The sequence below is a fragment of the Nomia melanderi genome, chromosome 10, assembly GCF_051020985.1.
Source record: "Nomia melanderi isolate GNS246 chromosome 10, iyNomMela1, whole genome shotgun sequence".
Lineage (NCBI taxonomy): Eukaryota > Metazoa > Arthropoda > Insecta > Hymenoptera > Halictidae > Nomia > Nomia melanderi.
Genome location: NC_135008.1, coordinates 11823748 through 11838727, shown reverse-complemented (window position 1 = coordinate 11838727; position 14980 = coordinate 11823748). Strand labels below are relative to the sequence as shown.

At 31.8% G+C, this 14980-nt stretch overlaps 1 protein-coding gene across 6 annotated transcripts in view; it reads right to left on the bottom strand.

The window, feature by feature from the left end:
• Positions 1 to 14980, bottom strand: part of LOC116428679 (dual specificity calcium/calmodulin-dependent 3',5'-cyclic nucleotide phosphodiesterase 1) — a 307261-nt gene that overhangs the window by 219705 nt on the left and 72576 nt on the right. The window contains exons 1-2 of one of the 6 annotated variants that reach the window (XM_031980646.2): positions 592 to 852; positions 352 to 508 (exon numbers count right to left, since the gene is read on the bottom strand). The exons of 1 other annotated variant lie outside the window; for it this stretch is intronic. The gene's annotated coding sequence lies outside the window, so the exon portion shown is untranslated. Of the gene's footprint in view, positions 1 to 197; positions 247 to 351; positions 853 to 14980 lie in introns of those variants that run through there. 4 more of the 6 variants (XM_076371778.1, XM_031980647.2, XM_031980648.2 and 1 more) reach the window with 4 other exon arrangements.

Here is a 14980-nt window from a genome sequence, read left to right as displayed (position 1 = left end):
AAATACTTTCAACTGTGCAAATGACATGGGCTACAAACAAACATTCACATGGGATGTTCCAAACAAACTGAAAAATACGTATGATTCTCAAAAGAAATTACAACGAAAACATAAATCGGTCGATTTAATCAAATTCTAATTGCAATTTCAATTCCACAGTAAGAAGTTCAATATCCGAACTATTAATTTAGCCTCACTTTCGCAAAACAATCCATAAAATCTGCTCAAATCAAATTCATCGATTCCATCATTCCAGCTTGGCTATCATAATTTCCTTCATCACTAATTTCATTACAAACCCCCGAGAACTCCCATTCCGATATTTTTCCACACGAAGCATAGTATCCTTACCATATCACCCAACACGCGTTACAACGACCCGGTAATTGAACAAAGGCCTACCAAATACGTACAACTTCCACGCCAAATGACTACAAATTATAAAATAATCTTCAAAACCCAACGGAAGAAGAACAGACCGAATAAGGCGCGAAATGTGACGCGGAACCTGAAACAGTGGTAAAAGGGAACCGCACAATTTCGTGCAAAATCCGATGTCCATTTCCCGCCTTCCCCGATTACAGCACTCACGTTAATTGGCGGGGGTTCGATCGTGCCCCCTAGAAATCGATTTGCGACGGATCCCGGTTACTTAGGTAAACGTTCACATGATAGAAGCGAAACGGGGTCGGCGACGACGTCGCGGGATCGTGACCGGCACTGAATCACGGTGTACTCGCGTGACGAACTTTCGAAACCGAAGACGATTTCGGCGCGACCAGCCCGCGCGCACGTAAAACGCGAAACTTCCTCGGCGAAGGAACAGACGACTCCACGTGTCTCGGCTCGCGGTGCGACTCGAAAGCTCAAAAGCTCGCCTTGAAAGCCGCGCAAGCGTGCCGCGGGACGAGCCGGTGGAAGCCAATCCGTGAAAGCCTCTCTATCAGCTCCAGCTGAGAATCAAGAGGGAAACGCTTGCGGAACGGCGCGCGGACCGTACTGCAAACAATTATTGCACGGGATGATGTACTGCCTATCGAGGCCGTGCGGGATGTTGCTGCGGGATTGTTCTCGCCGGTCTACGGTTTTCATCTCCGTTGAATGCGTTTGTGCTGCGATGCGACTCGATACCTTATTCGCGGGATTTGAACCTTTGACGACGAGACTGTCTTGAACTTCTAACATTTCTTTTCGTGAAACACTGAATTCATGAAAGTCTGGAATACTAAAGGAAAAAACACCACGTGTCAGTTCTGCGTCAGTTAATTAATTAGATTATCCATTTGCAATTATTTCTTTTGATAAACAATTGAATTATGCGTCGATGTCTGAAATATTAAAAGAAAAAAATATCTATTGTTACGATTTTTATAATGATTGCATATTAATTATATTAAACACTCGGTTGTTCTCGTATTAACACGTTGACTGCCACAATGGTCACCGATGATCGGAGCACCCAAATTGCTTCAGTTACAATAAAAAAATGCATGTCGAATGAAAATATTTAGTAACACGAGTAGCTAGATAATGGTGTAGTATGAATACGGTGATACTAAATTATTAATATTTATTTGCAATACCATTTGCTTTTGTCATGAAAGAATATGGGTTACATGAGTATTCTGATAAATGGATTAGTATCTAAAAGAAGATGTCGTTGGAGCTTAACGTGAAATCTGTAAACGTGGAATCCCATAACACGACATTTTTTAATCACAGTATAAAAGGATCAACTGTACAGTCCACTTTATTCATAATAAAGTGTTAGTACCTGGCTTTTTTTCATTTGCTTCTATCAGCTGAAATCGTGTGATTCTAATTGTGTATGCTGACCATGCACTTCGTCCTCTAACAGAGGATACTGTGTCTATAGCATCTGTGATACTGTTACTACTGCGTCAGAGGAAAAATTCCATATGCAAAATTCTATTAAAAACGAAGATAGAAGTATTTCTGTGTGAAACTTTGTTCCTGGTAAAAGCGTCTTTGAAATTGGGATTCGTTGAGCGGATTTACCTTTGTGCGTGGTTGACCACTACACGGTGCTTCCATTTATACTGAACTGTTGTAATAGAACGGTGTTACCTTGTCAATGAAATTATTTAGCAATCGGTCATTCATATTCAGTTGTTCTGGAATATGAATGTAAGTATTCATAAGTATCAACAACTATACTGACAAAATATGATGATCAGACATATGAATTAAGTGACAGTAAAATGCAGGCGTTGCGTTTGTGAATTGTAAATTCAATTTGCTGGAGAGCGCAGTGTTAAACGAAAAATTTTTATTCCAACGTTTTCATTTGATTATTCAGATACAATCATCTCCGACGCGGTTGGATTATTAACTGCGGAACGTATTTTATAGCGTATAATCGGATGGAAATTGATGTTTCGCTTGAATAATCGAATAAAGTGTTTCATTTTGTATGTTTTGCTTGTATATTATTAACTATGGTTATATTTATTTTACTGTAGAGTAATTGTGATTATACTTATTTACTATAAAGTAATTATTTACGATATTTACTCACAATTGAGTAATTATGATTATATTTATTTACTATAGGATAATTACGTTCAACTTGAATCATATGCTCTAGCTTTTGCGATAAACAGGAAAGTACATTTCATACAATTTATTTTAGTACAGGATCCAATCTAGATAACGTGCTTAATTCAGCACTTCTCAGTGGACCAGTTTAAAAATGAATTTCAATGAAATTTATTGAAACCACAGTCAAATTCTGAATCGTCAATTTATGGATCAATGTAATATCCGGAGATATCCTTCTATCGTTAGAACCCTTAAAGCTTTTAACGGTTTGATACTTAAACTAAACCAATATTTAACTGAAACTCGATGTAATATATTCTAAGGTCAATAATTTTCGACTGATAAAGTACAGAAACAAATATAGAGAAACGAACATAGAAAGTTAGATTTACTCAACAGAAATCGAAATTTTCAATAGTTTAAAATTTTGGTGGAAGGCATAACATCAGTTTATGAATATTTGATGTTACTTATCTTAATATACCGTACAATAATTCGACAATGCATTCCTACTAAATAGATTACGCAACATGCTACATTCGAACTTTACAACTGCGTCGAGGTATCAAGCTATATACATCACATACATAAATTTAGATACGCGTGGGAAATCCAATTGACGAAAATTAAACATGGATAATACTATAATTTCGCCCCTAGTGTTATCTGTGGATGTAGCTTCAAGCAGTTTGTAAAGTTAGGAAAAAAACATTTATTTATTAGATAAACAAATGGCCATTTCTGATTTGAGTGCATGTTTCGAAATCTCCGATCATTGACCTTCGAGTTTGTTTGAAAATGCTAGGTAATCTATGGATTTGTTTACAACCCTTTTCAATGTACCATTGGAGTATACCAACATTATCTACTGTTGTGTTGTAAACCAAAAACTTCAAGTGCCTCTATAAATAAAGATCCAATTGATCAGTTGATTGGCCCTTATTTAACTATCCATTTATTTGGGAAATGCTCATTTAGCCTCTTGCCTTATGATTTCTTTCTCAATCATGTACACACAACTACCTTCTCATTAACACTAAAACTACCAGACGAATCAAAATGTTCGTTTCTTTATTCCTTCCTTTTGCAATTATTAAAAAGGTAACAGATGTTTCGTTAAGAAATTTTTGAAAAAATTGGTTTAGCTATGCGCAAACTGAATTGTAAATCAATTAAAGTTTCAATAGATGCACTTCGAATTCAGATGAAGTGAGAGATATTTATATTTATTATATTTTGCTTAAATTTCTCAACACGAGCATTACACGATATAATAAAGCAAGAGCTTTAAAACTGTCTCGTCCGACTAAAATCGGATATATTTTATACATTGTATCTGTATAAACCAAATACAATTTACAATTTAAAGTGAAACAGCTTCCAATAAGTCATTCGAGTTTTTCCTTAAAGTACCCATAAATTATTCGCCAGTTAGTGTTGTATTTAGAGAAACTAGTTAAAAGGTTGGCAACAATTCCTACTCACACATTAACAGCAAATTCGCTTTGATTGTTTGATGACGTAACGAATTTTAGAATATGCAGGGTACGCCAAAAATATCAGCCCACGCGAAATATCCGCCATTTTATAACTTGAAATTTTGTTTCAGAGATATTAACGGTTGAAAATTAAAGATTTGACTCCCGGTGCACGCTGTTCAAATTAGTCAGCTGTGCGCTAGGTCACATGTACGTGCTCACACAGCCGAAAACAGAGTTCAATACCCACGGCGCAGAGCTTTTTTTTTAAAATCCTACTACGAATTTTTCACAGCGATAAACGTGTTTTTCCTCTTTTTTAATCGTTTTGTACAAACTTCATCTCAGCGATTTTTCATACTGCACACGATTTCCACGCAGGCTAAATAGTTTTATTATAAATTAATGAGAGATACACATAATATCTTCAAACATTCGTGCAGAGTTTTGGCATATTCGCTGTTGCAAAAATATGTCAGTCCGTTTTTGATATTTTAACCAAATTTTCTAATACACTGTGTTAATATTACAGTACTAACATTGAAAACTAACTGAAATGTTTACAGTAGCCATACTTTAACAACACGAATATACACTATTATCCTTTCAAATTTAAATTTCAAAAGTAAACAAATTCTGAATTCATGAAATTATTATTATAAGCATGTACTAGAATTAGTTTCTAATGTCTAGCGATAAAATTTAAATAACAAAGAAGATGTTAAACAAGGAATGAAAAATATTTGCAAAATTGCTTGGATTAACTCAATGAGAAATGATGTTCTGAAGTGGGTAATGGAGAGAAAACAGAAGAGGTAGCTAACAGTACGCGTTTAATCCAATAATTACTGTTCCAACAACACAGAATTTGTATAAATATATTATTTTTTATATTACTGGGAAACTTGGATATTTCTTTCTTTCGTTATTTACAGCAGGTTTGACTGAATTTCTTAAATTTTCACTAATGAATTGTCTACCCACTGTTTCCACTAAATTAAAGACTGCTTCAAAACATAAGTACAATTTTTTCGTCGTGCTTGTAACTAAATTTTCTAGCAATTTTGTCATGAAAACTGCTAACGACCACATACTGGGAAGCCAATTCGGAGATAAAACTTTAAATACATTGGTCCAGTTAGCTAGAAAGTTTAAGAAGGACTAAAAACAGATACGCTGTATGCTATGTTACTTTTTTTAGCCTTACCTCGACATAAATTTTTTTACATAAAATAAGGAAAGAAATTTCTCTACTTTATTACAAAATTCTCAATTAACAGAATTTCCTATTTAATAATATTTACGTGACGTATTTTACCACTTTGAGCGTCAACATGTACTTCTATTGACTAAAACTCTTCTTATCTTCACACTAATATCTTCTTAACAGGAAATGAATCACAATAGCTCACAAGTGTTTACTTTAAAGTATCTTTTCTCCGAAGTAATCTAGATTCTTCAATCAACTTTTTTGGTATCCGGGAAAGTAAGACTCCAGTTGCCTTAGAACTTTGATTACTATACAAACTTTAATTAACCAGTATATTTAAAACCCAGTTAACTGGAGATTTTTGTGCGGGCAAATGTTGAAGATACAAAGATGTTGGCAAAACTATGTTCCACATGTGTATATTATACATTTTTACATACCTACAATCTGCCATTACCAATTCAAATGCAGAAACTTCCTGCCAGTAGTACCGCTATCGAGAGAACTTACCAAACTGATCGAGAAACATCACAAGTTAGCGGTTACACGATGGCCAATAGGATCATACACGGGACGTCGAGCGTTGCTTACAAGCAGTTGAACGATGAACTCACTTTGTCAAAAGGATTACCAGGAGACAGAAATGGATGTAACTCGGAAACAAGGTCAGCAAGATCAATTTTTACGCAAGCTTCGTTCAAATTGGAACTCTTTAAAGAACTTTCAAACATTCGATAAATATTCTGCGGACAACGTTATTCGGCGATATCAGCTCGTAGTTAGTGTGGTACGACGATATGGCCATAAATTCGTACCGTTATGAGACATTCCCAAACTCGTTACACCCAAATTAAACTTTGACGATCTTCTTAATTAAAGCCTTAATTTTTAGTGTCACGTATAACGCAGGACTGGAATAAAATTTAGAATAAAATAGATGACCTAATTATGATTTTTATACACGCGTAGAAAATTTATGATAGAGAATACGAATGTTAATATGTTAATCGACTGGAGGATATTGTGAGACAGGATTTGAAATTTCTAATACTTAGACTGACTTAAATGAAATTTTCTATTAGAAACTTAATTTTCATTGGTTTTTGTCTTTTAAATAATGTTTGAATTTCTCTATAAAAAAACTTATAAATTTGTTGAATAATGATTAAATGATTAAAATTGGTTGTAATTGATGAAGGAAACATGAGAACGACGATATCAGAGAGAAACGATCATTACCAGCAAATTGCAAAAAATTGAGACGTTTAAAATTATAGTGCACGGCGAAAATAAATTTAGGTAAAATTAAACATCTATTAGATTCTTCTAATATATTTTAATCAATGCTTACCCTGATAATATGGTAATATGGAGAATTGGATAGTAAGCATTTTGAAATTGGAATTGAACAAACTTTCTAATTCAAAGCATTAAAAATCTTTTGAATAAGAAATTCAGACATTATCGAACAGATAGGAAGCAGTAATAGAAAGTAACGATCAGAATATTAATAATTAAAAGCAAATGTAATGCATTAATAAGATATATCGAAAGTTGATGTCAGAAAATTTCATTATTTGTGGGATGATCTGATATTTTAATTGTCCTATATTTCAAAATATTAACAGTTATTACATATTTTTTCCCTCTGTTATTGCACAGACATTAATATCGTATTTCATCATATAAAATATGGCATTTCACATCCGAACACTCGTTATCCTAAAATCTTATTATCGGAACGTTCTACTATTCCGATATTCCCTTATTTGAGTGGAGCATTTTATAACAGTAAGTGAAAATCGATCGAACGAATTTTCACCATTATATATTTAGAATTTTACCCGGTTACATACGTTAAATAGTCATATAAATTTTACTGGCTAAATTATCAATGAATGAAATATGAAAATAATAAATACTTGAACATTGCCTTCATAATTTCTATTTAAATAAATTAAATTTAATTCTGAATATTCTACAATATAATCCAAAAGCTGCTTTAATTGAATGATTTTGTTTCTTCTATCGATTAAAATCAGATAATCATTTGTCATAGAAAAGATACGCATTTAATTAATTAGATAAGAAACCAAAGACACTGTGAATGTTCGAATATGTATGAAAGACTAGATACATGATGATAGAACGATAATCATTATCTCATGAACAATTCATAAATTTTTATTCGTTCCATTAATCTATTTATTTTTAAATATTTTATATTGCAATGTAATAATAGTAGAATTACGTTATCGTTATAATTACGTATCAATGGCGTATTTGAAATTGCAATGTCGTTATACAACCATTTAATTTTATGGATAGAATTGAACGCAGCAAACGTTCTCCGCACACTTCTGACTTGATTTAGTGACCATAAAGATTTTCTCACGACGGTAATCGAAATAGTACACGAGAATTATTGTACTGGAAAATCCTGTTATGCGGTCAATTTCGTGCATAAAAAGAATGTATTGATTGTTCAATAATGAAATGAAAATAGATTACAGAAAATTGCGATTTTCAAGATCCATTTGTTTGTTCACAGTCGTTGCCGCGATAAAACCCGTTTCCAGCGTTAGAATTCTTTACATGTCAATACAACATAGCACGAATGTGCAAAAATGAAACCTTATTTTTCTACACAAAATCTTCTGTCTAGAATAATAGTCGCAATACTAACGAAAATAATAAGGAAATAAAATGAAATTTCTCTAGTTTTAATTCATCGTTTACATTCATACTTAAATCACTATTTCAAATTTTCGTAAAAATTTTAAATTGAATTCGATAAATCTAAATGTCATTCATTTATTTTTAACATAAATTAAATATTACTTGACTATTATCAATCTTTAACATTTGTAGTAAACGTAAACACAGAATAAGTGTAAAATCCTTTTCTTTTTCTACTAAATTATTAACGATAAAGTTGTTTTATCAAGTACAGTTGAGAAATAAATTATAGGGCAAGGGGTTAAATACGATATAACTAGAATCTTATTCGAAATTTTCTTATTAATGTTTACATAGATAATCTAAATACATCGACTGTCAAACCATAAATTTTCTACATAGTCAAACATACGATGCAATCGAATGTTCCTTCGCTGTAAAGTAATAATAATATGTTTGAAGAAAGAAAATTTAAGATACTTTAGTACTTCCAGTATAAGTTTTATACATTTGATCATTTAGCTCATACGCGCGAGGTACCTATAAATATTTTTATTTCCTCGTAAAAAAGCTAAATCCTATGATTGTTCCCCGTTTTTATATTGAAGCTATGGACAGTGATTTTCAATGCTATATTACGTTAATATCGCAATCAAGATCACAGCGTAGTTTTATACCTGAAATAAATAGCGCCGTCTGATACCGTATTTGCAATTTATGAACGGGTTTTGCTTTCGATATCTTCCTATAAATCTCTTCAATATGCTTCAGAATTGTCTCTTAGATGTCTCAACGAACATTAACAGAGTACTTGAAAATGAAAAGTGAGATGTTAAATACTTTGATAAAAAGCTTCGACATAAAAATTATGTCTCACATTAAATCGATAATATAAAACTCAAGTGATTATCGAGATAATTAATTAAGCAATATTCCATTTTAATGATTGTTCTATGGAAGTAAGAACATGAATAAAATTAAAAATTAATATTAAACGATTTTTTATGACAATAAGTATTAATATTTGTTGATTCATATGTTCATTTTACAATGTAATGGATGTAATATAGATAAAGTATATATTAAAGTAGATAAAACAAGGACACATTCGTTAATCGAATATATTAGAAATACATAGTATTAACAATTTTTATTTATTATTCTCTACAGACTTTAAAATTTTATTTTACATTTATTAATAATGTTACTTCATTAACTATATAATTTACTTTAAATTGTTGTTATTAGATTTGCGAATTGAGTATACTTTCACATTAAAAAATGGAAGTACGTCGATTACGTTATTTTAGATACAATATAGGTTATTAATGACTAGCAAAGATAGCGTATGCCAGATTTGGCAGCTTCCTCTAAAATTTTAATGCGAATCTTCAATTCGGTATGAATTGGAATATGTTGAAGGATGCAGTAAGTTAACTAATGAAGTTTCAAATTGATCATTGCCAGAATACTATTAATAGTGGTTTGGGTATTTAATCATTTTAATTTACTCAATATTACGTAATAATGAATAATATTGTTAAATTGGAGCACATTATTAAATATAATCAGAAATAACTCTGGTTCTAAACGTTTCAATTTCTTTACAATTCACGTTTGTATCATTTCCATCATTATCAAATTTATTTTCGTTATTCAATTAATAATTTCCATTATTGTTACGAGTTCATTACAATTTAACAATTTTTCAGTATCTAGAGCAAAAAGTTTTTTTCTGACTGAATCCGATAGTTTTACCCAGTTTGCATTCACAGATTTTTATGAAAACTAGTACTTTTCATGAATTACCAAAAAATATTACGAGCTTTGTCATAGTTACTTGTCTTCATGCTAATGAGAAAAAATTGCCATTAAAGTGGGGAATGAGGTGCTTCGATTTGATATTAAAATGAAATAAATTAAAGAACTTAAGGAATTGAAGGATTATGATAAAAATTCGATTAGTATACACATTTTGAACTGGTGTAAAAACGTACGAATGAATTCAAATATTTATCATAATATTTCAATGAAATCTGCTGCTACGAAGAAACAAGTCAACCTTCAAAGGTTACAGCACATTTCGACTGTGTTTTCGTCACGCGACATTTCAGTACACAAAACCGTTGAAGCGTGAGTACTGACAATAGCTAGTCAGTGATCAAATGCGACAGATTTACACCGCGCACGTTGAAGATGCACCAAACAAAATAACGCATCAAACAAGCGCCAAGAATTTATTCATCTTGATATTTATCTATTTTATTCGGGCCAAGAGAGACGACCATGAAATAAATACAGCATTAAAAATTCTGTAAGGCATTTCCTGTTTGTTTCCATGTGGAAACTGATTTGAAGCAATAAGTTAAAGATTCTCGTAAATATTAAAATGATTCGAAAAATATATTCCCTTTCACAATACTCTTTTACAGATATATTAATAGGCATATAGCCTTAATCGTTTATAATGAAAAATTAGTCAATGAATGGTGTCCCGTTTTAGCTTGTAGAATTGAAGACTTTTGTTGCATAATAAATCACATAGTAACGTCTCTGTAAGTCATATTGTCATGGGCAGCGATAAAAAAATGGCACCTAACACTTTCCATATATAAACATTTTTTTAAAGAATTATTCACACGTCGTATTATACAGATAAAAATAAAAAAAAGAATTTTTTGAGAATTTTTAGACAATTTGGAAATGAAATGTTTCAAAAGGCGCCTATGATTATTATATTTCAAAGTATGTAAACTGGAATTAAGCCACTTATTCTTGAAACTTCATGACAATGTTTTGTTATGAAATAAATCAGTTTTTCTTTGTTATGAAAGTAACTATTAGAAGCAAAATAATTTTCCTAAAATCGGTCGGGATTATGCCCGAAAATAGAAGCTGTTTCTTATATCTGTATCGCTTATTGAAACTTATACTTTAGAGTCTCGTTTAAGTAACTGTATCGTGTATTGAGTTTTGAGGTGATCTAAGTTTGCGAATCGCTGACCTACATAGAAGAACGTAACATTTTTAAAAGTTGAAAAGATATAAAATGCTTGTTCGCGTCCACGAAGGTGCAATATCTATGACGTCATATAGGTTCACTGGTTACTAACTCTGACCTAGATCATGACAATATGATACATCACGCAATATGAAAACGCGAAAAGTTAATAACAAAGTAATAAATTATATGTCAGATATATTTGTTCGTAATGTTTATGTTCCGAAGATAACTTCGTCATTTCAGAAAAAATGACGAAGCTCTTCCTTGCAGTTATGAACTGAACTTCTGAAGTAGGATTTCAACCGTTGAATGACGGATCGCGTAGCTATCGACTACAAGACAAATGCAGAGACCATTCAGAACTACAATACTCGTACCACTGTTCCAGCGTTTCCTATTTTTGCCACTCAAAACAACTTTAGAAAAAGGAAATAATAGATTGTCACACTTCTTCAATTATTTTTAATAAAAATAGCAGCACAATCACCGATTACACAGTTGGTCACGTATTCTTGAAAAATAGGAAAAACGAAGGAAACAATCTAGTGACTTCGTATCCAGTGAATACAAAGACCAGATTGTACACCCACTACATTTAATGCAACGATTCCGGAATCTGTGTTTAAGTACTTGTGCAGTTAATAGCCTGCTAAGGAAGCAAGACCGAATAATCTGATTAAAGTACTCATACTATAAGAAATATTAATAGCCTTCACCTATTTACACGTTTCATCCAATTAAAACTTACAACTAGTTAACAGTAGTTGTCGTTCTTGAATTTCTGACACTCATTGTTAAATAATTACGCTGCTTCAAAAATATCGATTATTAAATTTCGAATAAATCCACAAATGCAAAGTACATGTTATATAAATTCTATCATTTATTAACTGGGGATAACGAACGCATGTTACATTCTTACCTTTCCTTATTTTTTACTGACATTAAGTTTTCTTATTCATTTACTTAGAAATTTTACTTGAAATGATGTTATGACATAAGTAAATGTAAATTGAACAATTTGAAATTATCAATTAAATTATTTTACTTCAAATCAAAATTTTCATTTATTTTAAAATGAATTGTTTCGTTTGTCATTATTCCATATTATTTATATTTGTTTGAAAGCAATTACCTGGTTAATAGATTAAAGACTTTAATGTAACGTGCAGTTAATAAGGATAAAAATGTTAAGATGTTCTCTTTCAATGGGAACCCCTTACGTGACGTCCTTACTCGACCATCAAATATCTTTGCGTCTAAGGCAGTGTCTGCTAGGTGGCCTTGATGGTGAGTCCATTAGTAAACCCAGGGCAAACGTTCCCTTTCGCTTTCACTCCTTCCCACGTTCACCGAATTTCTCATACTCATTTCTGCCATTAAAGTCACCTTTCATTATCTTCATTAAACATTATAATTTACTTTATAATTTATAAATGCGTATTGATTTATAAATTTGTGATTTATTTAACTTATTCGTTCAACATAAATTATTTTATACCTAACTATACTATCTGCTCCATATTCTCCTATGTTAACTTCACAAGAAATTGTTCAGTAAATTTATTTCCACAGCATCATATATTTATTCATTTTTGTTAAAAGTTGATAGTTAGATAATTCATTTTATCAATCATAGAACAACAAATATGGTTGAAAAGTTCAATATGTGATCAATAAGGAATTGTTAACGATAATAAAGTTTCTTTAAAAGTTAGCTAGGGGTCTTCAGAAATCGAATCACGGAATTCGAGCACATTGGAGTCGACGTGTTGGAAAATTGTTGCTCGAAGTGATGGAAGAATAAAGGATTCGATTGTAATCCGGAATACGCATATGCGGGTAAACTACGAGCGATATCGTATGATGCTTGAAATATGCTTTCGATTTTACGATCGCTATACTATACTCCATATTGCTATTTAGAAGAATAAGCAAGTACAAATTTTATAGATATTATAAATTACAAAGTCAGGCTATGAATTTTAAAAAAAATCTTCAAACGAATTGGTTCAGAGGAAATTGGAGGTTTAAATATTTGTTGAATATTTGAATTTCATATCACTTATAACACAATATGATTTTTCTTCATTTCCTCATAATCTATGATTTTAGATATTTTTCTCGTTTTAATAGTAATCATGATAACATTGTACACTTGAAAAGTCCAAGAGATATCAATAACCTTTTTTATCTTTGGCGAATAGAAAGTTGTTATCCGTTATTATCACGCGAATTAAAAAATTATAACTATGTAGCATTACATATGAAGACGTTGTTTTAACAATAGTAATGACAAAATGGTGCGCTATTTGAAAAACACAAGAGACATCGATATTTCCTTTTATTCTTAGTGAAAAGTATGATTACGTTAAACAATTTTCTCATTTAAGCAAATTTGCCTGTAAGTTCTAGTCTGAATCTCCCTTTGTATGCCTTCCACCTTTACTGTTATCGATCCGTCACTGCACGGAATGCGTCGTTTAATCCTTCAGGTCTCAAATCAAAACTTTTAGAGAAATACATTTATTTTCACAATATACGTTAACTAATCATTTCTAACTACCGGTGAAACAGCTGAAAGTGAAGTGAAAGTAAATTTGAAAGAATTTTAACCCTTTGCACTCGATTTATTTTCAATGTTGTTGGGTGTAAACTTGTATTGAACTTGTAGATGAATTAAAGTAATTTAGAGCGGTAGAATTTAACGTTTTATATTTATTTTGTTTACTATTATTATAATAAGATTTAATTTTTATAATCTTTTAAAGTGTGCTACTTTTTAAAACAATTTCCAACGTGACATATGTATGTGTTTTAGAATAAATTAGTGTTGTTAGCTCTAGCATGACATACGAGTTCCATAACAAACTTGTTTGTCATCTCTAGCATGACATACGGGTGTAAAAGATTAAAGCACCTTTTCCTTTGCGTAGAGTTAGGACTTTCCACCGATATTCGCTTTTTTGACAAGTCCCGAATTATTTTGAGCTTGCATTTCTGATCGCAGGAACACGGGATATTAATGCAGAATAACGTGGATTGTTGTTGCAGCTATGTAGAGCTGGGCACTATAAATAAGGTCACGCCAAGTTAGGGGTTGGTCATGCAATTTCAAAGTAGAATTTCAGTAAACGCCGCAACGATTGCCGGTGTAATAATACGGAAGGTAAGCGTCTGTCTTTACACGGTTAGCAAGGTAACGGGTGTTACCTTGTACAGTACCATCAAGGTGGGAACGACGATAGAAAGGGAAACGAACCGATAAGGTAGAAAAGCTCCTAAAGCTGACAAAATGTATTTCTCTCGGCTCGTAAAGCTTCAGTTTTCTTCGAAATTGTTGTATTGTAAGATTAGATACCTGGAACAGAAACAGAAATTTTATGTGGTATTTAACTCTTAATTTAAAACGCGAATAATACTGTTTCTTTAAAAAAACTGTTTCGTTAATATTTCTTTATTCATTTAATCTGAACTAATTCAAATCACCGTCCAGTGCTTCGTAGCTTCTCATTTTATATGACTAATCTTGTACATGTATCGTTTAAAGATCAAACTTTACAAACCACTGGTCCGTGATAATATTTAAAATATGATGTACAATGGAAATGAACACAGAATATATATATATATCTAGAAATTTAGATATTTTGAAATGCTTGTATGTATAATTCATAGGGTACACACTTATGTAAATAATGCGTATAAATTTCATTGGAAACGAACGAAATACACCTGAAGTAAAACGATTTATTAAGTTAGTGAATTTTTTCATACTTCAAATCGTTTTGGTAGAATAGTGTATACTAATCAACAGCTCTATCATCTATGATTCGAAAATAGCTACTCTGTTGATTATAACTTAAGTTGGAATACATAAGAAAGCGAAGCAGCTATGATCTTTTCGGGGGAAGCTTATGACATATCAGTTGATGCGATACATCTCCACTCCAATCATCAACGCGTTAATTGTGGAATTTAGTTTGAAAAACCTCTCGTTTGCGGGCAATAAAATAAAAAAATGAACTGTGTAATCGTCAAACGCAG